The sequence below is a fragment of the Balaenoptera musculus genome, chromosome 4 (genome assembly GCF_009873245.2).
Source record: "Balaenoptera musculus isolate JJ_BM4_2016_0621 chromosome 4, mBalMus1.pri.v3, whole genome shotgun sequence".
Taxonomy (NCBI): Eukaryota; Metazoa; Chordata; class Mammalia; order Artiodactyla; family Balaenopteridae; genus Balaenoptera; species Balaenoptera musculus.
Window position 1 is genome coordinate 64,570,356 of NC_045788.1, and position 6,196 is coordinate 64,576,551.

A 6,196-nucleotide genomic window follows, 5' to 3' on the forward strand; every position below is an offset into this window, starting at 1 on the left:
TCATGATGCCGAGCAAAGTACCTTAGCACATAAAGGATTCTTGGTAAGTGTTGGTTGAATTAATGAATCAAGTAAATCAAGAAAAATCTCAACAGCCAGATTTTATTTTCCCTTTCATTTTGCATTGTGATACTTGGTTTCATGAGGATGGGACTCTACTGTCAGTTTCCAGTAGAAGTTTAACAGGCTCATTAGTTTTCAGAATATACTGGATATGATAACTGACAGAGATGTGATTCTCACTCAGGTTTCATTTGAGTATGAGTGGATGGTTTTTCTTGATAACTTGCACCCTATGAACTCATCCATTCCTACCACATCTAGGCACAGACTGGAGATTGGAATTCTATGCCTACGAGGCAGCAGGAGCAGGTGGGCTTGGAGCCTAGGGCTCGAGAGAGAATTTGTCAAGTTTTGCTAATTAAGCCTGGGATCCATCTCTCCCTCAGCCTGCCAGGATGATGACAATGGACTGCAGCTAGTCATTTTACTAAAGAATTCCCACTGTAATTTTTTTCTGTTATTAGTGAGAGAGAAGTCTGTGTGCATTAGCCACATATCGAGGCCATACTTTACCCCAATTTGGAATATATATTTGGTCCTACTTGATTTCACATTTATGGAGTTGAGTTTAACTTCAGAGAAATTTCAGTTCTCAGGCCTATGATACTTCCAAGTGCTGGATGAATCATAGACTTTTGGAAAATTGAAAAGGGTCTCAGAGATTAACAATTCTAATGTCTGATGCATCCATCTCTCCAAATGTCTCTAAGCTCTGAGCAACTTTCTCATGCACGCTTCCAGTGATAGGGAGTTTTACTGCTACATGAGATAGCCCATTTCTTTTTTATTATAACTTGAATTCTTATTGATGTAACATCAGCTTGCATTTTCATGGTGATTTACTTCCAAGAAAGTATCTTCACATTCATAATGTTTGATTTTCACAAGGTTGTTTGGAAGAGGCCTGGACCCATTGGTTCCATCACCCCTACTTCACTGAGGAGGAACCTAGGGCTGGATGGCTCTAAGCCATGGATCTTGTGCAGGGTATTGGACTCCACACATGAGGTGATTCCACTATGCCATGAGTTCCCTTTTTAACAAATAAAAGTTATTTTTACCTTCAATTTTAAAGTAATGAAGTATATTTTCTGCAGATGTAGAGGGAAAATGAAATACTCTAACTGCATGTTTTGAATTCACTCCCAGCTCACTACTCTTTTGAGATGGCTTAACCCCTATGACCAAAGTCCAGGGAAGCAAGGAAGCCTGGAAGAGGTCCCACTGGCCTGAGTACGGTATCAGTTTCCATGGAGATGATTCAGGCAACCACCTGGGATTTGCTTGCAGTGGGTAATGGCTTGCATCTCAGAGGGCAAGGGGTAAAGCCCAGGAAAAGCCAGCCTTCCAGTTAGTGTGCTGTTGACAGTGCCAGGAGGAGCTGACCATCCTGGCACCAGCTGTCCTAGGTGGGCCAGTCCTGCTGAGGGGCATCGATCTTTTTCAGTGCCCCCTTTTTCTTCTCATGAACCTGGACAACTTCATGGACCCAGTGGCCTTTCCTTTTCCTAAATTCAGGAATCCTAGCCTGTCTACCCTTTGCTGTTCATCTACCTGGAAAGGGTCCAAAACCTTCAAGTCACCAACAGCCTGACCTCAATAGTGTTGAACGAACCTGCACTGGCTGATGGTGCTGGTACATCTAGGCCTGTCTTCATAAGAAATAAAAATACACACAGACAGAAGAAGAAGGAGAAGGAGAAGAGGAAGAAGAGGAGGAGGAGGATGGGAAGGAGAAGGCTAAGAAGAAGAAAAAGAGGAGGAAGAGGAGGAAGAAGAAGAAGAAAGAATGATAAGAAGAAGAAGAAGGGGAGGAAGAAGAGAAAGAAAGACTGGAAATTTGAAAGAATGAAAAGCCTAAAAGGAGAGCTATAACATTGAGAAATCAAAATAAATTGGAGGCTGTTTAAATAGAATAGAGGCAAGAGAGCAAGAAAGAGAATTCTCTGATACAAATTTTCAATGAGATTCAAAAAGATATTACCGGGCTTCCCTGGTGGCGCAGTGGTTGAGAATCTGCCTGCCAACGCAGGGGACACAGGTTCGGGCCCTGGTCTGGGAGGATCCCACATGCCGCGGAGTGGCTGGGCCCGTGAGCCACAACTGCTGAGCCTGCGCGTCTGGAGCCTGTGCTCCGCAACAAGAGAGGACCACACACCGCGATGAAGAGTGGCCCCCGCTTGCCACAGCTGGAGAGAGCCCTCGCACAGAAACAAAGACCCAACACAGCCATAAATAAATAAATAAATAAATAAATAAATGAATAAATAAAATTAAAAAAAAAAAGATATTACCGACCAGAGCCTCCCATCAAGCCTCTTAGATAGCCTCAACCATCAGAGGGCAGACAGCAGAAGCAAGAAGCAAGAAAAACTACAATCCTGCAGCCTGTGGAACAAAAACCACAGTTACAGAAAGATAGACAAGATGAAAAGGCAGAGGGCTATATACCAGATGAAGGAACAACATAAAACCCCAGAAAAACAACTAAATGAAGTGGAGATAGGCAACCTTCCAGAAAAAGAATTCAGAATAATGATAGTGAAGATGATCCAGGACCTCGGAATAAAAATGGAGGCAAAGATCGAGAAGATGCAAGAAATGTTTAACAAAGACCTAGAAGAATTAAAGAACAAACAAACAGAGATGAACAATACAATAACTGAAATGAAAACTACACTAGAAGGAATCAAGAGCAGAATAACTGAGGCAGAAGAACGGATAAGTAACCTGGAAGACAGAATGGTGGAATTCACTGCTGCGGAACAGACTAAAGAAAAAAGAATGAAAAGAAATGAAGACAGCCTAAGAGACCTCTGGGACAACATTAAACGCAATAACATTCGCATTATAGGGGTCCCAGAAGGAGGAGAGAGAGAGAAAGGACCAGAGAACATATTTGAAGAGACTGTAGTCAAAAACTTCCCTAACATGGGAAAGGAAATAGCCACCCAAGTCCAGGAAGCGCAGAGAGTCCCATACAGGATAAACCCAAGGAGAAACACGCTGAGACACATATTAATCAAATTAGCAAAAATTAAAGACAAAGAAAAATTATTGAAAGCAGCAAGGGAAAAACGACAAAAAACATACAAGGGAACTCCCATAAGGTTAACAGTTGATTTCTCAGCAGAAACTCTACAAGCCAGAAGGGAGTGGCATGATATACTTAAAGTGATGAAAGGGAAGAACCTACAACCAAGATTACTCTACCTGGCAAGGATCTCATTCAGATTCGATGGAGAAATCTAAAGCTTTACAGACAAGCAAAAGCTAAGAGAATTCAGCACCACCAAACCAGCTCTACAACAAAGCTAAAGGAACTTCTCTAAGTCAGAAACACAAGAGAAGAAAAGGACCTACAAAAACAAACCCAAAACAATTAAGAAAATGGTCATAGGAACATATGTATCAAAAATTACCTTAAACGTGAATGGATTAAATGCTCCAACCAAAAGACACAGGCTTGCTGAATGGATACAAAAACAAGACCCATATATATGCTGTCTACAAGAGACCCACTTCAGACCTAGGGACACATACAGACTGAACGTGAGGGGATGGAAAAAGATATTCCATGCAAATGGAAATCAAAAGAAAGCTGGAGTAGCTATACTCATATCAGATAAAATAGACTTTAAAATAAAGAACGTTACAAGAGACAAGGAAGGACACTACATAATGATCAAGGGATCAATCCAAGAAGAAGATATAACAATTATAAATATATATGCACCCAACATAGGAGCACCTCAATACATAAGGCAACTGCTAACAGCTCTAAAAGAGGAAATCAACAGGAACACAATAATAGTGGGGGGACTTTAACACCTCACTTACACCAATGGACAGATCATCCAAAATGAAAATAAATAAGGAAACAGAAGCTTTAAATGACACGATAGACCAGATAGACTTAATTGATATTTATAGGACATTCCATCCAAAAACCGCAGATTACACTTTCTTCTCAAGTGCGCACGGAACATTCTCCAGGATAGATCACATCTTGGGTCACAAATCAACCCTCAGTAAATTTAAGAAAATTGAAATCATATCAAGCATCTTTTCTGACAACAACGCTATGAGATCAGAAATGAATTACAGGGAAAAAAACGTAAAAAGCACAAACACATGGAGGCTAAACAATACGTTACTAAATAACCAAGAGATCACTGAAGAAATCAAAGAGGAAATCAAAAAATACCTAGAGACAAATGACAATGAAAACACGACGATCCAAAACCTATGGGATGCAGCAAAAGCAGTTCTAAGAGAGAAGTTTATAGCTATACAAGCCTACCTAAAGAAACAAGAAAAATCTCTGGTAAACAATCTAACCTTACACATAAAGGAACTAGAGAAAGAAGAACAAACATAACCCAAAGTTAGCAGAAGGAAAGAAATCATAAAGATCAGAGTGGAAATAAATGAAATAGAAACAAAGAAAACAATAGCAAAGATCAATAAAACTAAAAGCTGGTTCTTTGAGAAGATAAACAAAATTGATAAGTCATTAGCCAGACTCATCAAGAAAAAGAGGGAGAGGTCTCAAATCAATAAAATTAGAAATGAAAAAGGAGAAGTTACAACAGACACCGCAGAAATACAAAGCATCCTAAGAGACTACTACAAGCAACTCTATGCCAATAAAATGGACAACCTGGAAGAAATGGACAAATTCTTAGAAAGGTATAACCTTCCAAGACTGAACCAGGAAGAAATAGAAAATATGAACAGACCAATCACAAGTAATGAAATTGAAACTGTGATTAAAAATCTTCCAACAAACAAAAGTCCAGGACCAGATGGCTTCACAGGTGAATTCTATTAAACATTTAGAGAAGAGCTAACACCCATCCTTCTCAAACTCTTCCAAAAAATTGCAGAGGAAGGAACACTCCCAAACTCATTCTATGAGGCCACCATCACTCTGATACCAAAACCAGACAAAGATACTACAAAAAAAGAAAATTACAGACCAATATCACTGATGAATATAGATGCAAAAATCCTCAACAAAATACTAGCAAACAGAATCTAACAACACATTAAAAGAATCATACACCACGATCAAGTGGGATTTATCCCAGGGATGCAAGGATTCTTCAATATATGCAAATCAATCAATGTGATACACCATATTAACAAATTGAAGAATAAAAACCATACGATCATCTCAATAGATGCAGAAAAAGCTTTTGACAAAATTCAACACCCATTTATGATAAAAACTCTCCAGGAAGTGGGCATAGAGGGAACCTACCTCAACATAATAAAGGCCATATACCACAAACCCACAGCAGACATCATTCTCAATGGTGAAAAACTGAAAGCATTTCCTCTAAGATCAGGAACGAGACAAGGATGTCCACTCTCACCACTATTATTCAACATAGTTTTGGAAGTCCTAGCCACGGCAATCAGAGAAGAAAAAGAAATAAACGGAATACAAATTGGAAAAGAAGAAGTAAAACTGTCACTGTTTGCAGATGACATGATACTGTACATAGAGAATCCTAAAAATGCCACCAGAAAACTACTAGAGCTAATCAATGAATTTGGCAAAGTTGCAGGATACAAAATTAATACACAGAAATCTCTTGCATTCCTATACACTAATGATGAAAAACCTGAAAGAGAAATTATGGAAACACTCCCATTTACCATTGCAACAAAAAGAATAAAATACCTAGGAATAAACCTACCTAGGGAGACAAAAGACCTGTATGCAGAAAACTATAAGACACTGATGAAAGAAATTAAAGATGATACCAACAGATGAAGAGATATACCATGTTCTTGGATTGGAAGAATCAATATTGTGAAAATGACTATACTACCCAAAGCAATCTACAGATTCAATGCAATCCCTATCAAATTACCAATGGCATTTTTTACGGAACTAGAACAAATCATCTTAAAATTTGTATGGAGACACAAAAGACCCCGAATAGCCAAAGCAGTCATGAGGGAAAAAAACGGAGCTGGAGGAATCAGACTCCCTGACTTCAGACTATACTACAAAGCTACAGTAATCAAGACAATATGGTACTGGCACAAAAACAGAAATATAGATCAATGGAACAAGATAGAAAGCCTAGAGATAAACCCACACACCTATGGTCAACTA